Consider the following 18,247-nt stretch of genomic DNA (forward strand, 5'->3'; position numbering starts at 1 on the left):
TAGATTTGCATCGAACTATTTGTAAGATTTAAAAACCTGATTACATTAATCATCATTAAACTTGCATATTTCATTCATTGAAGGATGACACAAAAGCTCCAGTCACAAGCAACTAAAAATAGACTTTATCTTATCTTTCAGCTCACCAAAATCATGCCAAAGCTGTCCAAAATCACCCATGCAAGCAACAATACAAGCCTGATTCTTTTTTTTTTTACGCAAACTTTCATGACTTTACTTCTGTGATCTAAATCATCTTCACTAGTGAACTATGGAAAGTTGCAGCACATATAAAGGACTGTACTATGACGAAAATCAAAAATAATGTAAAAAAAAAGACAACTAATATGCTTCACGGAAAGTTAAAACAACTATAAGAACAGAACACTTCATTACTTTTACTCTTTAAGATATAATTACACAACAGTAACTGTTCAGCATCTTTGTAAAACACCTGGCTGGATGTTCTAGTACTTTTAAAATTTGTATTACCCAAGAAATGATGCCTTTATTTTCAGCCCATACTGTAAATACACTTGACAAGCAAGAACTCTGAAGAACAGATGCAGGAGGAATACACTGTATTTTATCATACACAGAATTACAACTTTCTGGCATATTTTTTTGGAATCTGAAAAGATATTTTCCAGTGACTGGAAGTAAAACCAAATGCGTCATTTTTGCCAGCTTCAAGAAGTCTGAGATTGGTTACACCAAGTCGCCTACAAACATCTACCTGGTTTATGAATTAATAACAGAAAGTTACTAAGAAACTTGATCATTTAGTCCCTCCTCACTGAAGTATGAGGGTTTCTTTACAGCACCTTTCGATTCTTACTGCAGAGTTAAGCATGATAACAGTGAAAATCACCAAAACACACCTTAAGGGACAAAAGGAATACTTGGGGAACTACAGGCCAGTCAGTCTCACCTCTGTGCCTGGCAAGATCATGGAGCAGATCCTCCTGGAAACTCTGCTAAGGCACATGGAAAATAAGGAAGTGATAGGTGACAGCCAACATGGCTTCACCAAGGGCAAATTGAGCCTGACAAATTTGGTGACCTTCTATGACGGTGTTACAGCATTGGTGGAGAAGAGAAGAGCAACTGACATCATCTACGTGGACTTGTGCAAAGCATTAGACACTGACCCGCCCCACATCCTGATCTCTAAATTGGACAGACAGGGATGTAACAGATGAAACACTCAGTGGACAAGGAATTGGCTGGATGGCCTCACTGAACGAGTTGCAGTCAATGACTCAATGTCCAAGTGGAGACCAGTGACAAGTGAAGTTTCTCAGGGGTCAGCATAGGGACTGGTGCTGTTTAACATCTTCGTCGGTGACATGGACAGTGGGATTGAGTGCACCCTCAGCAAGTTTGCTGACGACACCAAACTGTGTGGTGCAGTTGATATGCTGGAGGAAGGGATGCCATTCAGAGGGACCTCAGCAGGCTTGAGAAGTGGGCCCATGCCGACCTCATGAAGTTTATCAAGGCCAAGTGCAAGGTCCTGCACATGGGTTGGGGCAAAGCCAACACAAATACAGGCTGGGTGGAGAATGGATTGAGAGCAGCCCTGAGGAGAAGGACTTGGGGGTGTTGGTTGATGAGAAGCTCAACATGAGCCAGCAATGTGTGCTTGCAGCCCAGAAAGCCAACCACATCCTGGGCTGCATCAAAACAAGTGTGGCCAGCAGATCAAGGGAGGTGATTCTCCCCCTCTACTCCACTCTTGTGAGATCCCACCTGGAGTACTGTGTCCAGCTCTGGAGTCCTCACCACAAGAAGGACATGGACCTGTTAGAGCACCTCTTATGAAGACAGGCTGAGAGAGTTGGGGCTGTTCAGCCTGGAGAAGAGAAGGCTCTGGGGAGACCTTATAGCAGCCTTCCAGTATCTAAAGGGGGCCTACATGGAAAGATGGGGAGGGACTCTGTATCAGGGAGTGTAGTGATAGGACGAAGGGTTACAGTTTTAAACTGAACGAAGGGTAGATTTAGATTAGATAATACAAAGGAATTCTTTACTACGAGGGTGGTGAGGCACTGGAACTGGTTGCCCAAAATAGTTGTGGATGCCCCACCCCTGGAAGTATTCAAGGTGAGGTTGGGGTTGGATGGGGCTCTGAGCAACCTGGTCTAGTGGGAGGTGTCCCCGCTCAGGGCAGGGGAGTTGGAACTAGATGATCTTTAAAGTCCCTTCCAACCCCAACCATTCTATGATGATTCTATGATTAATGTTACAGAGTAGTATCTGTGAATTCATGGCTTTTAGAATGATAACCACAAGAGAAGAAAAAAAAAAATCACAAACCTGGAATTATCTAAAAAAACCAAAGAAATTAAATATGTAGCGTGATCAATACATTTATGCCTAACATCTGTACATTCTACTTAAAAAATGGGATAATTTAATCCACGAGCTTTGTTTTTAACTACAGTTTCATCATCCAGATGGATATGAAATGGATAGAAGTTTGATGCACCTGGTACTTAATGATTAGACCCCTGCACAACCAAATTTTACATTTGAGAGAAAAGAAAAAAACAAAAAGGGATCACTATCCTGAGGAGATTTCAGTATAATTATAGATATGATGCAATATACAAGAATACCAGACAACAAGGGAAAAAAGTGAGGATCAGAGATTCATTAATAAGATTACACAGTTACTTAGGTTCATTATGTGGACATCTTGATACCACTCTTTTGCCTTCAGTTTGGGGTAAGAGATCCCAAGGGAACAAAAGAAGTGAAGTAAAAAAGACAAAGCCTAGAGTGAAAGTAGAGAAAGGGAGATGAAAATTAGATTGGGCAACGTAAGCATGTTTATTTTATCCCACAAGCCCCACCCAGACATAGCAGAAAGGGAGTGAAGAAAAACAAAACAGCCCACGGCAACTAGCAACAAGACATCTTACTGAATATGCTGTGAGGAAAGAAAAAAAAGTGGCCAGGAAGCTACAAATCAAAATACAATTCAAAATATTATGCAAAATAAAGTAAAAATACTTCAATGTGATGTTACACAAATTAAACAGTGAGCTTTTTAAAATAATAGAAATTAAATGATCAGTTTCAAAAAATCAGCTACAGAAAAAGAAAGCTCTATATTAATCACAAGTTCATGAAGTACATTATAATAATTCCTTGTTTTCAGTTTAGTCACTAAACATTTTACATACAGTACCAAGTGAACAAGCCAGAAGCAGAAACCTCGCCTTCAACCACCACTACCTTCAAAGACAAAAAAGATGGTAAAAGCTTATGGGGATTGATATGAAAGTCTCCCAGAGGTGGTAATTTCTCGTAGCTGAATCTCTTTTCTTGTGTCTTAGGCATTGAAATCATGGAATCAAGCAAGGATCAGTTAAGTTCTGTCTTTAGCTAGAGCAGAGAGTCCACATTTAATCTTACACAAACCTTTAAGTTTAAGCAACAGTTGGGTATACAAACAATAGCCAGTCCACCAAATGGACTGCAGCTAGGCCTCCAAGTTGAAGCATGTTGTTTCTATTAACACAGGAAAATCAATATGTTGCGGGATCAGCTTAGGGATTCATTAATGCACTAAATTCAGCCACTTATGACACTTTCGTCAAAGATACATTTGGCAAGAATCTGTCAAATCAGACAACCTTTTGAGCCTCAACATCAATAAAAAACATCTCACAAAACAGTTAAGATATCTAGGGATTGGCAGAGCAATTATCAGAAACAGAGATGTATAATGCTGATGACACCAGACTGGGAGGAGTGGCTGGCAGGCCAGAGGGTCATGCTACCACCCAGAGAGACCATGACAGGCTGAAGAAAAGGGCTGACAGCAACATCATGAAGTTCAACAAGGGGAAGAAAGTGCAAACTCCTGCACCTGGAGAGGAACAACCCCAGCCACCAGTACATGCTGGGGGCTGCCCAGCTGGAAAGCAGGTTGGCAGAAAAGGCCTCGCAGGTCCTCATAAACACCAGGCTGAACATGAGCCAGCAATGTGCCCCTGTTGCAAAGGAGGCTAATGGTATCCTTGGCTACGCTAACCAAAGTATTGTAAGCAGGTCAAAGGAGGTGATCCTTCCCCTGTACCCAGCACTGGTGAGGCCACACCTGGAGTACTGTGTCCTATTCTGGACAAGTACAGTGTCCAGTACAAGAGAAACACGGACATACTGGAGAGTCCAAGGAAGGGCCACAAAGATGATGGACTGGAGCATCTCTCCTCTGAGGAAAGCCTGAGAGAGCTAGGACTGTTCAGCCTGGAGAAGAGAAGGCTCAGGGGGATCTCATCAATATATACAACTACCTGAACAGAGGGTGCAAAGAGGATGAAGGTGGGTGGCAGCTTGTTTAATATCTTTATCAATGACCTAGACAAGGGGATCAAGTGCACCCCCATAAGTTTGCAGACGACACCAAGTTGGGCAGGAGTGTTGATCTGCTTGAGGGTAGGAAGGCTTTACAGAGGGATGTGGACAGGCTGCATTGATGGGCCAAGGCCAATGGTACGAGGTTCAACAAGGCCAAGTGCCGGGTCCTGCACTTGGGTCACAACAACCCCATGCAGCTCTACACGCCTGGGGAAGAGTGGCTGGAGGGCTGCCTGGCAGAAAAGGACCTGGCGGTGTTGGTCAACAGCTGGCTAACTATGAGCCAGCAGTGTGCCCATGTGGCCAAGGTGGCCAACAGCATCCTGGCTTGTATCAGAAACAGTGTGGCCAGCAGGACTAGGGAGTGATTGTCTCCCTGTATTTGGCACTGGCGAGGATGCACCTCGAATACTGCGTTTAGTTTTGGGCCCCTCACTAAAAGAAAGACATTGAGGTGCTGGTGTGCATCCAAAGAAGAGCAATGAAGCTGGTGAGGGGTCTAGAGCACAAGTGTTATGAGGAGCAGCTGAGGGAGCTGGGGTTGTTTAGCCTGGAGAAAAGGAGGCTGAGGGGACACCTTACCGCTCTCTGCAACTATCTTTAAGGAGGTTGTAGCAAGGTGGGGGTCAGTCTCTTCTCCTAAGTGATAGGATAAGACGAAATGTCCTGAAGTTGAGCCAGGGGAGGTTTAGATTGGCTGTTACGAAAATTTTTTTCACTGCAAGGCTTATCAAGCATTGGAATAGACTGCTCAGGGAAGTGGTTGAGTCACCATCCCTAGAGGTATTTAAAAGATGTGTAGACGTGGCACTTAGGCACATGGTTTATTGGAGGACTTGGTAGTGTTAGGTTAACAGTTGGACTTGATGATCTTAAAGATCTTTTCCAACCTAAACAATTCTATGATTCTATTCTATGACAGGACCAGCATCAATGGGCACAAACTGAAACACAGAAGGTTCCCTCTGGGCATCAGGAAACACTTTTGCATTATGAGGGTTACTGAGCACCGGCACAGGTTGCCCAGAGAGGTTATGGAATCTCCATCCTCAGAGATACTAAAGAGCCATCAGGATATGGTCCTGGGCACCCAGCTGTAAGTGGCTCTGCCTGAGCAGGGGTATTGGACCAGATGACCTCTGAAGGTCTCTTCCAACTTCAACCATTCTGTGAGTCAGTGACAATAAATTCTTTCAACCTTTAAAAATAATATATAAAGAAAGTTCAGTTTGTCAATTAAAAGTAGCAAACCAATTTGAGAGAAACAGATGGCAGGTGATGTGGATAAGGGGTTATGACCGTGCAATACCTAGCATTCCTAACGATACAGAGAAGATGAAAGGCACCAAGGACAGATGATACAAAGGATCTGTGGCAGTAGATGATGAAAACTTGGTTTCTTGGTTACTTTTACAACTCCACTGCCCATACAGGACAATGAATGGGTAAGAAAATGACAGGAAACTCAAGAAAATTCTCCTCAGGTAAGCTGCTTTTACAGCTTAAAATTCTTTGGACACCACTGAAACAATGATTACATAAAATACAGGGCCTAAATAACTTTTAATGCAATGTATAGTCAAACAAATGTAGTTGTATACTTAGAGTTATTTTAGTTGGGTTTTTTTGTTTTGTTATGGGTTTTTTTTAAATAAGTAACAAAAAACGTCCTGACTTCTGTGTCATGTTTTTACCAAACTTTTTGGATTAAATAATACATTTATCATCTTAGAAATTTCTTCCTTAAAGCTCTGTTATATTGTTTCTGGAAAACTGGTTACTTTCCTTGAAGCAATTTTTTTTCTTTTTTTTACATAGTTTTACAGGAAAACATTTAGAACATGACTCTAAATCATCCTAAGCTAAGGAAGGTTCTTCAAGAGTAGAAGAAGCTTGTTCAAAGTAGACTTCATTGGACTGTTCCTCTGAAAAGAGTGAAAGATAAATTTTCACCATATACCAAACCCATTGTAATTGCAGACTGCCTTGTATTTTCCTCCTCCTCTTGCCCTGCATTGGTTCAGGAAGCTGACGCTCTCCCCGCTTGCCCACCCCACGAACATGTTAATTTTCCATCAGATCAACTGGTCAATGTGCCAGCAGGCAGCTGCTGTACTTCCATGCCAACAGAAATGGTGTGAGCATGCAGCTGGGGCTGGTAAGGAACCCCCTGTTTTGGCAGCAATTCACACAGGATTTGGTGTAATATTAAAGATACTTTTTTTAAAATGAGAATTTTAAGCTGTCAAATATAGTTTGCCTCTTGGTTTAACTTAGATTTTACAAATTTTTATCTTCTGTTACCAAAGCATTTTTCAGGCATGGATACCAAAGGAAAAAAAAAGAGAAATACGATTCCCCTTATTTTTGTTTTTATAAACAACGTTTTCTAAAATTTGATCTGCCGAGCGTAAGCACAGTGCATATTTTCAAAAGAAATGTGTCACGATGATAAGAAACTCACTGTGCACTCCATCAGAGGAAGCACTGTATTTATACATCGAATAAAGAACTGCGACTTGAATTTTCTTGTATGTATTACGGCAGTGAAATTGGATGCTTTCTAAATGGATTTACTCTTTGCATGCTTTCCAAATATATTGAAATTGGACAATGTGTATTTCTTTCCTATTTGACTACAACTATTATATGACAATTTGTATTAAGCAGTGCTTGAAAGGATGGTTTATAAGGGCAACATAATTTATAAAAAAATGTGAATACCTGAATGTCTAAACTTATTTTGAAGGATTTTGCTGAGCTGTTAACCACTTATGTGCTCTTTGTTAAATGAATCATTTTTTATGGGTAGTAAGTTCTACTTACTATCTGAAGACAGGCTATATGTACCAAGAAAAATCAACAAAGCACAACCCTTCGAATGCTCTGTCAATTCAGTAGGTATGGAGAGTTTTACCTACTAGACAGTTTTCTTTTGAAATTAATTGACGTTTTATACAGGAAAGAAATAGAGGATGAAGAACTGTCATTTACACTCTGCCTTTCCCTTTTGGAGATCAACAGGTTCACAACATCACTTGCAGGTTCCTAAACTGCCATAAAGAGTGAGAATCACCAAGATATCATAAACCCTACCATCCCAAGCCATAAACAAACTCTGTACACCGAACAATAAAGGAAACACTCAAATCATACTTAGTTGGCAACCCAGACAGCAGCAGCAGTCAGCGAAATCAGAAAAAAATGCATGTAAGAAAACAATTTTATAAGATGTGTTTACGCAAAAAAAGAACAAGGACATTATTTCCAGGGGAGTTAGGCGAAAACTTCCCCCACCGCATCATCTTCAGAAAAATGGTCACAATTTGCCAACTCAATAATCTTTACTAAATTGATAATAAAATCCACAGAATCACAGAATGGTAGGGTTGGAAGGGACCTCTGGAGATCACCTAGTCCAACCCCCCTGCCAGAGCAGGGTCACCTACAGCAGGTTGCACAGGAACGCGTCCAGGCGGGTTTTGAATGTCTCCAGAGTTGGAGACTCCACCACCTCTCTGGGCAGCCTCTTCCAGTGCTCTGCCACCCTCAAAGTAAACAAGTTCCTCCTCATGTTTAGGTGGAACTTCCTATGTTCAAGTTTGTGCCCGTTACCTCTTGTCCTGTCCCTGGGCACCACTGAAAAGAGCCTGGCCCCATGCTCCTGACACCCACCCTTTAAGAATTTATAAGCATTGATAAGATCCCCCCTCAGCTGTCTTTTTTCCAGACTAAAAAGACCCAAATCCCTCAGCCTTTCTTCATAAGAGAGGTGTTCCAGCCCCCTAATCATCTTCGTAGCCCTTTGCTGTCCCCTCTCCAGCAGTTCCCTGTCCTTCTTGAACCGGGGAGCCCAGAACTGGACACAGTACTCCAGGTGCGGCCTCACCAGGGCAGAGGAGAGGGGGAGGATGACCTCCCTTGACCTGCTTGCCAAATCTTTTATAATTGTGCAGTGAACTCATGAAACTGGTTGAAACACTCCCTATTAAAACAGTGAAATGCAAAGCCTCCTTTTCTTCTTGTGGGAGTCACACACGTTTTTCAGAAGTCCAAAGACCAGAGAGAGCATGTGTTAGTTCTCACATCCTGCATTTTAATTGCATTTGAAAAACATTTTATTCACAAAAAAAACCACCTTGTAATCCTTCTTCTTTGACCAGGTATCAAAACAGGTAATATTCTCTTGTCAAGGAAGATCAACATTTTTCATTGAAAGATGACATCTTAAACTGATAATTTCATATTCTGAAAAAATGAACGAGTTGGATGGTACTAATTACTTGCTTAAAAGGGAAAACACATGAGAAGCCACCACTTTCATTTTAATATCCAGATCACTATCAGCAGCACAATGTAATAAGGATAAACGTTCACTGAAGTCCCCTTTGTTTTTCCTTTGTTATGCAAAAATAGAAAATACTAAAGGGAGAATGTTTTATAGAATTAGGATTAGCCTCCAAGGATAAAGCAAATGATAGATCATTTGAAATGTTTAAGTTCAATTACACATTACATATGAACTATGAATTAAATTCATTGCATGTTTCTTCACTAAAAAGGACTTCAAATCAGACTCCCTGAATCCCCTGTGTATGAGGTATATACTCAAAGAAGAGCAGAGTATAATTTTTTTCAGTCAAAACGTGTAGAACTTTCTTAATGTGGTGTACGTATTTACATGTCAAAGTTTTGGTAGCAGGGGGGCTGCAGGGGTGGCTTCTGTGAGAAGACACCAGAAGCTGCCCCCATGTCGGACAGAGCCAGTTTCACCCAGCTCCAAGTTGGACCTGCTGCTGCTCAAAGCTGAGCCCATCAGTGATGCTGCTGGTGCCTCTGTGATAACATATTTAAGAAGGGGTAAAAAACACTGCATTGTACCTGAGAGAGAAGAGTGAGAAAAATGTGAGATAAACAACTCTGCAGACAGCAAGGTCAAAGAAGGAGGGTGAGGAGGTGCTCCAGGTGCTGGAGAAGAGATTCCTCTGCAGCCCGTGGAGAAGATCATGGTGAAGCAGGTTGTCTCCCTGCAGCCCATTTAGGACCATAGTGGAGCAGCTATCCACCCTGCAGCCTGTAGAGGATCCCAAGTCAGAGCAAATCGATGTACCCTGAAGAAAGCTGCAGTTCCTGAAGAGTCTGCAGTGGAGCAGGCTCCTGGCAGGAGCTGCAGTCCATGGGGGACCCATGCTGGAGCAGTCCATTCCTGAAGGACTGAACCCTGGAAGAGGACCCACACTGGGGCAGTTCATGAAGAACTGCAACCCATGGGGGGAAGGATCAGTGTTGGAGAAGGTGATTAAGACTGTATCCCATGGGAGCTACGCTGGAGCAGGGGAAAAGCATGAGGAGGAAAAAGCAGCAGAGAAAGTGTACGAACTGATCGCAACCTCCATTCCCCATCCCCCTCCACTGCTCAGAGGGATGAGATAGAAAGGTTAGGAGTGAATTTGAACCTGGGAAGAAGCGGGGGCAGGGGAAGTGCTTGTAGATTATCCCACTCTGTTTAATTGTCAATGAATTCAACCAGTTTCCCCAAATCTAGTCGGTTTTGCTGGTGACAGTAGTTGGTCGGTGATGTCCCTGTCTTTATCTTAACCCATGTTCTTTTTGTCGTATTTTTTTCCCCCATGCCTTGTTGATGGAGAGGGAGTGACAGAGACGCTTGGTGGGAACTTGGTGGCCAGCCAAGGACAACGCACCACATATGGCTATTAGTCTATTTTAAACTGGTTCTTTCTCACCAAAATACATTAGGTGTATTTTGGATTAGGTGAGCAGCTGAACTCACAGAGCACAAACAGGCGATGCAGTGCAGCTGCTGCTCGGAGTACTGGTGAGCACAGCCATACTACGCCGTTGATGAGGCTGTGGAGCCATGTGAGTTGCTCACTGTCATCAAATAGGACGTTCCTCTTCTCTCCTCTTTTCCTGTCCCTGGCCACTGCAAGCAGCGTTAAACCTAGGCTAGTTTTCTGTCAGATTAGTGAGTTGAACTGGTTCCCAAAGGTAGTGGATGAACACAAGCACTGAAAAATAGAAAGAAAAAGCAGTATGTAGCTAGGAGTCAGGACAGCAGCAGTGGTGGGAACAACTAATGCTAGTGACCTTCTGGCTCTGCTTGGCCATGCAATTGTAATGCACTCATGCACGGTGTTCTGCAAATGGTGTTTCCTGGCTTGGTACAGCACACTTCTGAGTACGCTGCAGTGATTACTTGCACAGTTCCTATTCACTTAACACCTGAACAGGAGGTGGGAATGTCCTGTCAATCAAAACACTATCCAAATTGCACCCCCCGCCCCCCTGCAAAAACCCACCTAAATAAATTTTATTCAAGAGGGGCATACCATTAGATGGATGAGATAAAGGGAATTATTTTCAATAAAGGAAAGAAAATTAAAATTAAGGTTATTGGTAATTGGGAATGTACTTTGTAAACAAGTTAACTTTACTAAATAACAAAAAAAAATAACCAAACTAAATAACAATAACAAAAAAAATGCTTGTTATCAGTGAAGCAGAGCTATGTTATGTTATGGTTTTGTTACAAGTGGTCAATCTTCTAGCAGTTTTTCATAGCAGATCTACATTTTATTTGAAAGAAATGTAGAGGAGAGGGTTGTTAGCATCTCTTTCCCTCCCTTCCCAACAAAACACATATTTTTTTTCCTTGAACTGTATGTAGTAGGACACTACTAACAAATCTGGAATATCCTCCCACAGATCCAGCCTAAATGATGTAGTTAAACTGAGATTTACAGCACTGTTGCTTCATAAAAATCACAAGCAACTTCATTTAATGAAAATAATTCACCAGAAGTTTGTTAGAGTTCATTACAAAACTAATGTTGTAGTCTTTCCTTGTTCCAAATGGCTCAGATAACAACACCTCTTAATTAAAGAAAAGATAATGAGAAGAGTGGAAGATGAAAAGCAAATCATTGAATCTAATTCAATTTAGTGTTAGTTAACAATTGAGCAATGTAAGATGCATACTAAAAGCACATAAATGAATTTTCAACTAATGTAGTTCTTTTTATTACAAACTTTTTTCTGGTTGAATATTGTTTTTTTTTTTTCAAAACTAGTAGCCACAAAAGCAATAATTCTGTAAACATAAAAAAATAAATACTAGAAATCTAGCATGTCTAGAAAGAAATCCAGACTTTCAATATCACAGAATACAATGATGCTAATACTGAGGTAACTGAACACAATAAATAGAACAGTATTTAACCAGAACGAGTCTTAACATTAAGTGTAATTTTTAAAAAGTAAAAAGGTAAGTACAACACAATTGCCTGTGATTACAATGGCATTAGGTTTTTCTATAAAGTGTCTCTATATATAGAATATATAGGGCATAGATGGATAATCAAGAAGGAACCCAAATTTCTTTGCTAGAAGTCACTGTTATATAAGGGAAAATAAGAGGAGTTCACAGGAAAAAATGAAGAAAAACAGGGCACACTGGGAAAGGAAAAATAAAGGAAAAAATGCAGAAACCAATACAAGAAAAAACTGCTGAGAACATACGACAATCTATGACTTTGTATAAAACGTGCAACCCCATGGCAGAGGTTGGTAGGAGGGACCCCACACTGGAGCAGGTGAATGTGCTCTGAAGGAAGCCTCAGCCCTTGGAGAGCCCACACTGGAGCAGGCTCCTGACAGGAGCTGCAGCCGCAGAGAGGTACCCACGTAGGTAATGTTGTAACCCATGATCTGAGTTGTATGTTATAGGAAGTGCTATAGCAGGAACGACCTACACCAGGGGCACATGACACTCACAGGAGGTAGTCAGTGCAAGTGCAAGAGCAACCTCACCTGCACTGGCTTTGGTGCCCAGTAACTCCAGACAACACACCGCCTCTCCTGCACTGAGTGATCACCACAACAGATGGAGACCAAAGGCACAGACTAAGTGAACTCTATGGATGTCTTATGGGCATTTTACAGGGGGGGTCCATAGACTAACGGAATGATATCTGTGTATGTATCAAAAGACAGGAAGGGTCACGTGTGTGGAGTGTGGATAATGAGGATCACAGAATCATAGAATCACAAAATGTGTTGGGTTGGAAGGGACCTTTAAAGGTCATCTAGAGTCCAACCCCCCTGCAGTGAGCAGGGACATCTTCAACTAGATCAGATTGCTCAGAGCCTCATCAAGCCTGGCCTTGAATGTCTCCAGGGATGGGACATCCACCACCCCTCTGGGCAACCTGTTCCAGTGTCTCACCACCCTCATTGTAAAGAACGTCTTCCTAATGCCTAATCTAAACCTACCCTGCTCTAGTTTGAAGCCATTGCCCCTCATCCTATCGCTACATGCCCTTGCAAACAACAAAAGATGTCCCACACTAATCCAACACATGAACACGATACAAACAGTATGGAGTTTGTACTGGTTTTGGCTGCAATAGAGTTATTTTTTTTCAGAGTAGCCTATATGGGGCTATGTTTTGGACTTGTGACCAAAACAGTGTTGAAAACACCAGGGTGTTTTAGCTATTGCTGAACAGTGCTTACACAGCATCAACGCCTTCCTTGCTTCTCACACTGCCCCACCAGCAGGGAGGCTGAGAGGGGACACAGCGATGACAGATGGCCCCAGATGACCAAAGGGATATCCCATATCACATGAAGGGGAGGGACTGGGGGGACATTCAGAGTTATGGCATTTGTCTTCCCAAGTAACTGTTACACATGACGGAGCCCTGCTTTCCTGGAGAAGGCTGAACACCTGCCTTCCAATGGGAAGCAGGGAATGAATTCCTTGTTTTTCTTTGCTTTTGCTCTTCCTATTAAACTGTCTTTACCTCAACCCACAAGTTTTCTCATTTTTACCCCTTACGATTCTCTACCCCATCCCACTGGAGGGGGATGTGAGCGAGGGGCTGGGTGACGCTGAGCCACCCACATGCATTAAACCACAATTAGTTCTGTTACATTTGCTATATCTGCAATGCAAAACAAGCCAGGAGAGAAATAAGAACAAAGGGGAAAACAAATAATCAGGATTAGTGTCTAAACCACTCTGGACGTGTTCCCTCCCCTCTACAACCTCCAGCTCCAGGCTCCTGATAAAATTTCCTTGTAGAAATGTGCCTTACCCTGGTTCCTGGAGTATGAAGGGGGATTCTAGGACATGTCTGTAAAGCACTCCCAATTCACTCAACCTTGTTCATTTCCAGAATAGAACGAACCAAGTGTTCTTACCTGGAAAATGCTACTCAGCTATACACCAGCAGGACTGGAAAGATAATACACGAAGAATAACAGGATTTCCACCTCCACAGCCCCCAATCTGAATTTTACAGTCAATCCCCAAACAAATGGCATTACTGCCAAAAATGTAACACTTCTGGGGGGAAAAGGATATGAAATTGCATCTATGCAAGGTTGGGAAAGATAGCTCACTCTTTCTAGATACTGGAATTTTAAACAAATGTTTTAAAATGTATTTATGTAGAAGTTAAGTAGTTGCTTTCAAAATTTAGGTAGTTCAAATGACGTTCAACCTCCTTTTCCACAAACTGCAGGGGCAGAAACACCTTTAAACCCAAGACTTTCCAGCAACTCTGTTATCTCTTTTTGGCTCATGCTACAACAACGTTTGGCTTATGAGGAAGGACACCTTTACTCCACATTTCTTTTACTTCCTTTAATTGTTCAGACAAAAGTATGTATGAGTAACAGGGAAGATGTGTGTGAAATCTACAGTACCTTCCCCCTCAGCATAGTAGGACAAGCTATTTCAACAACTAGTTATCACATAATTATGAGATGAATGGCATGTGCAATTTTAGAAATTTAATGACATACTGGTTACTCCTGTTCATCAGTAATGTTAGGTTTTATTCATTCTGAAAATCTTGGCTGGCATGAAAAAAAAAGATACAACTTTTGCCAACAGCTATGGGTCATTCACATTTTTTCTCTTCCAGAGTCTGTTCAGTAATTTCAAAGGTTACAAGTTACCTTAATTTTAGGTTACCTTAACGAAAGACAATTCATTATTGTCAGAATGCTCACAGCATGCAGTTTATAAGCGGACCTATTCTTGAATGAAATGAACAGAAATCTGATACCTTTGAACACAAAATAAGGAGTGAGAGGCTACTATTGAAGTAAAACTTTCATGCTACAAAAGGAGGTGTCACCTTACAAGTGACAAAATTAAAGATGTACTCTGTCTTTTAAAGATACGACCTCTACTAGACAGATACACAGTGGAAGCTCAATGTAAGAACCTACTCTATACTTAAAACCTGTACTAGTTTCCTCATTGCAAAAATGAACATTTATAACAAATCTGTTGATACACACACTTACATTCAGTTAAATTATGAACCGCAAAAAAATTTATTATGACTAATTTCAATTCCTAATGGATAAATGTCAAGAAACAAGATCTTGCTGTGTGACAGACAACTGCACACATTTGAGAGTAAAGAACTGCAGTAAGCAGAGGGAACAAATCCAGATCACACACACAGAGCTGTACTGTTCAACAACCTTCAAAACTGGCTTAATTTCACACACACACAAGTCAACTTTAATATATATATATATATATATATACACACACACACAAGTTCATAGCACCAATAAAACCAATGAAACAACGATAAAGTTTTATCAAGCTTCACTGCACACAGAAGTTCTTCGGGACTGGGTAGAATCAGATCTCATGTCAGCTTGATTCAGTTTTGTTGTTTATAAATCAAATTAAATCCACATACAAAACACATACCTTGTATGTGGCTGCTAGGTCAGATCAGAAAGATTGCAAGATCATCTGTTCTCATCCCCAGCACAGCAGTACACTTCACCCACTCACCCTTGTATTGAACTTAGCAACTGCATTCACTGATTCTACTCTTTTTATCGTGTTTTGAACACAAATTTGAATAGGCACCTGCGTGCTTTGGAACAGCTGCACTGGACCACAAAGCCATCTTTTCAGGCAAGTATCTCCTACATCTTAGTTGGGATATCACATATACATCTTTTTTTCCTTTATTTGCAAGCTTTTTTGGCTGGTTTTTTGTTGTTGTTATTTTGGGGGTTTTTTTGTTTGTTTTTCGTTTTCGTTTTTTTTTAAGCTTGCATCTGATAAGGGTTTTTTTTTTGTGTTTTAAAGAGAATCTTGCACAGAATGTATGAGAACCATAATACAGGAAGCAATGGCAATAGCTTTGCTTGATACTGGTTTATTGCTATTTTCCACAAAACTGACAGACATGGGTATAAAACCGGTCATCACACTGCCATTCCTATACCACTCTACAAAATTTTCAGGCTTTATGTTTTCTGATTCCTGCACGATGGCTGTGATTTAAGAAAAAAGAAGAATCTTAACCTACTCTAATAAAAAGAAAACTAAGGATAAGATTTAGCTTGTCCTTAGGTTAACTAATTTCAACAAATTAGTTGAAAAGCATTTCTGGAATACATAGTTTGGACAAAACCTAAAAATTCTGGTTTAATCCCTTCTGAGACTGCGTATCAGAAAGCAAAAAAATTAAGCTTTGCATTTTACTACACAAGTTCCCTTGGTAGAATCTGCAGATACATGGCAAAGAGAAACTGGAACATGCTTGGACACAATTAGGTTTGCTTAGCTGTCAAAATACAACCCCTTATTACTGAAAATTAAAATAAATTAAGATGTACCAGAAATCCCCCTCAGGAAACAGCAAAAATTGGTTACTTTTCCTAACCTGAGTACATGTGAATCCCACTGCCCCCCGGACTCTCAAATTCTACTACAGGGGTGGAAGTGGAAGATAACTCGAGAGCTGTAAAGAAATCTCTTCAGTTTTAAAGAAAGGACTCAGTTTTTTGGCTCAGTATTTATCTCACTGCTTATGACCACTCTTACAGACCCTATATTGTTTTTGCAAATGATTTCCCCCCACCTCCCCACACTCAATACAACAGTGGTAAATGTGTAGTTAGGTATTTACATGCAAAGTTTAATCAATCAAAAAAAAAAACCCACCCAAAACCAAAAAATCCAACAAAACGCCCAACTACATGCTAATTATTTTATGTATTTTGCATTGTTTGCCTTTTTCTTCAGAAAGCAATCCCTCCCCTGTCTTATTCCATCTGTCAGGCAATTATTTTGATTCTCTGAAAAGACAAAAGTTAAAAAGGCTCTTTTTATTGGTGACTTGTCACGCCAAAACAGTCTTTCATTAAGCACCCTGTCACTGATTCATGCCAGTACACTGCCATTAATGGTGTTTCTTAGGTAACAGCCTAAGAAGCAAGTGAGCCAGAAAGGACTCAGAAAGACAGAATTTATCAGGAATTGATCCACTATTGGAGGAGGGAACGGGATGGTTTGACAGACGATGGCAACAAATCAAACATTGCAAGAAACAAGCCTTTAAACACCTTTCAAAGATCATTTTAACTATAGGCCAGATCTTGAACAAAAATATTTACAACTTTTTCCCTAGTATCATTCTATTTAGAGATTTCATTTTATGCAACAGAGTTAAGAGTAGCCTAGACAATACACCTTATGGGCTATAATAAATTTTTTATGATGCACCTTCATATGTCCATTTTACCTTTCCCTGAACAGTCCACTCTTCTAACTGGACATATTTTATTGTCCTTTGTCAGTAATCAAATACAGAATGAAAGTAGGAAGACAGAAATCTATACTTTCAGGATCTTTGATCAATCTTTCTACCATTTTATTTAACAATATTGTACTATTTATTTAACAATAATAACTTAATCCAAACAGATAAACCATGAACTAACCTTTTAGGGAAAAAGAGAAAGACGGGTATCTTCAAAGAAGATTGACCTTGGCTGGAATAGGACACAAAGAAATCCCACAACATCTCAAAAATAGCAATAATTAAAAAAACCCCACCCCTTGAGCTCCAGATTTTCAAAGTCTTTTATTGTACCGAGTATCAAATTATTCTGCTACTCCAACAAATTCTAGAGGTAGTAAGAAAAAGATCATTCAGACAGGTAACAAATCATACTTGAATACCATACCGGAAGCATGCAGGGACAGACCCTAGACACTTTGATGCTCAAATCTCTCTCCAAAACAGATTGAACAGAATCAAGAAAAACAGCAAAGCCTCAAACATTCAAGAATAAAATTTCCCTGTTTGTATATAATTTAGAAAGGTCACAATGTAAGAAAGCTTACTTTTGCAGCATGTACTGCTGTTGAATTAGGCTTTTACGAAAACGTTGAGATTACACGGTTACAAGGTCAAATACTTCAAAAAAGCTGGGTATGAGTGGATGAATGTTTGCTTGCAGACTTAATGTAACCCCTTTTTCCACGTATGCTTTAAAACACAGCCTTTTGTCCAGCTCATTGAAAGAGATGAAATTAAATCAAAACCACAGAAGCATCCCATAAATGCAAAGAAGTGAATCCTGGTTTTATAGCACAGCGCAGATTGAGACAGCGCAAACCCCAGCAGAAAGCACACCTCAGGGAAACTCCTTTGTACTTTCAAGCAAAAGACTACCCTTCGTCCCTCATCCATTTTTCATCAATTCCTTCAAACCGCTCAGAAGATTTCCTAAGGTACACTCTCCAAAGCCACACTTATTGCTGTTCCATGTGCTATGGCATTATTTTCCTAACAATCCAAATAAAGTGGCAAATAATACACAACTAGTACAAAACTTCAAACGGTGACTTTTGTAAAACAGAATAGAAGTCTAGAAATGAGCAAGTTATTTTAATAAGAGGCCTTTAGTATTTAACCTGGTAATTAAACAAAACAGGTGTGATTCTGGAAACCGCTAAAAATAAAAAATAAAATAAAATAAAATGTATAAATCTCACGACTCTTAAATTCCCTTAAGAGGA

General features: G+C 40.5%; 1 protein-coding gene across 8 annotated transcripts in view; it reads right to left on the bottom strand.

The window, feature by feature from the left end:
- Nucleotides 1-18,247, bottom strand: part of PAM (peptidylglycine alpha-amidating monooxygenase) — a 150,103-nt gene that overhangs the window by 79,095 nt on the left and 52,761 nt on the right. For 2 of the 8 annotated variants that reach the window (XM_063321330.1, XM_063321331.1), the window contains exon 2: nt 8,510-8,619. The exons of the other annotated variants lie outside the window; for them this stretch is intronic. The gene's annotated coding sequence lies outside the window, so the exon portion shown is untranslated. The remainder of the gene's footprint in view (nt 1-8,509; nt 8,620-18,247) is intronic. 8 annotated transcript variants of the gene reach the window in all.

The sequence above is a fragment of the Chroicocephalus ridibundus genome, chromosome Z (assembly GCF_963924245.1).
Source record: "Chroicocephalus ridibundus chromosome Z, bChrRid1.1, whole genome shotgun sequence".
Taxonomy (NCBI): domain Eukaryota; kingdom Metazoa; phylum Chordata; class Aves; order Charadriiformes; family Laridae; genus Chroicocephalus; species Chroicocephalus ridibundus.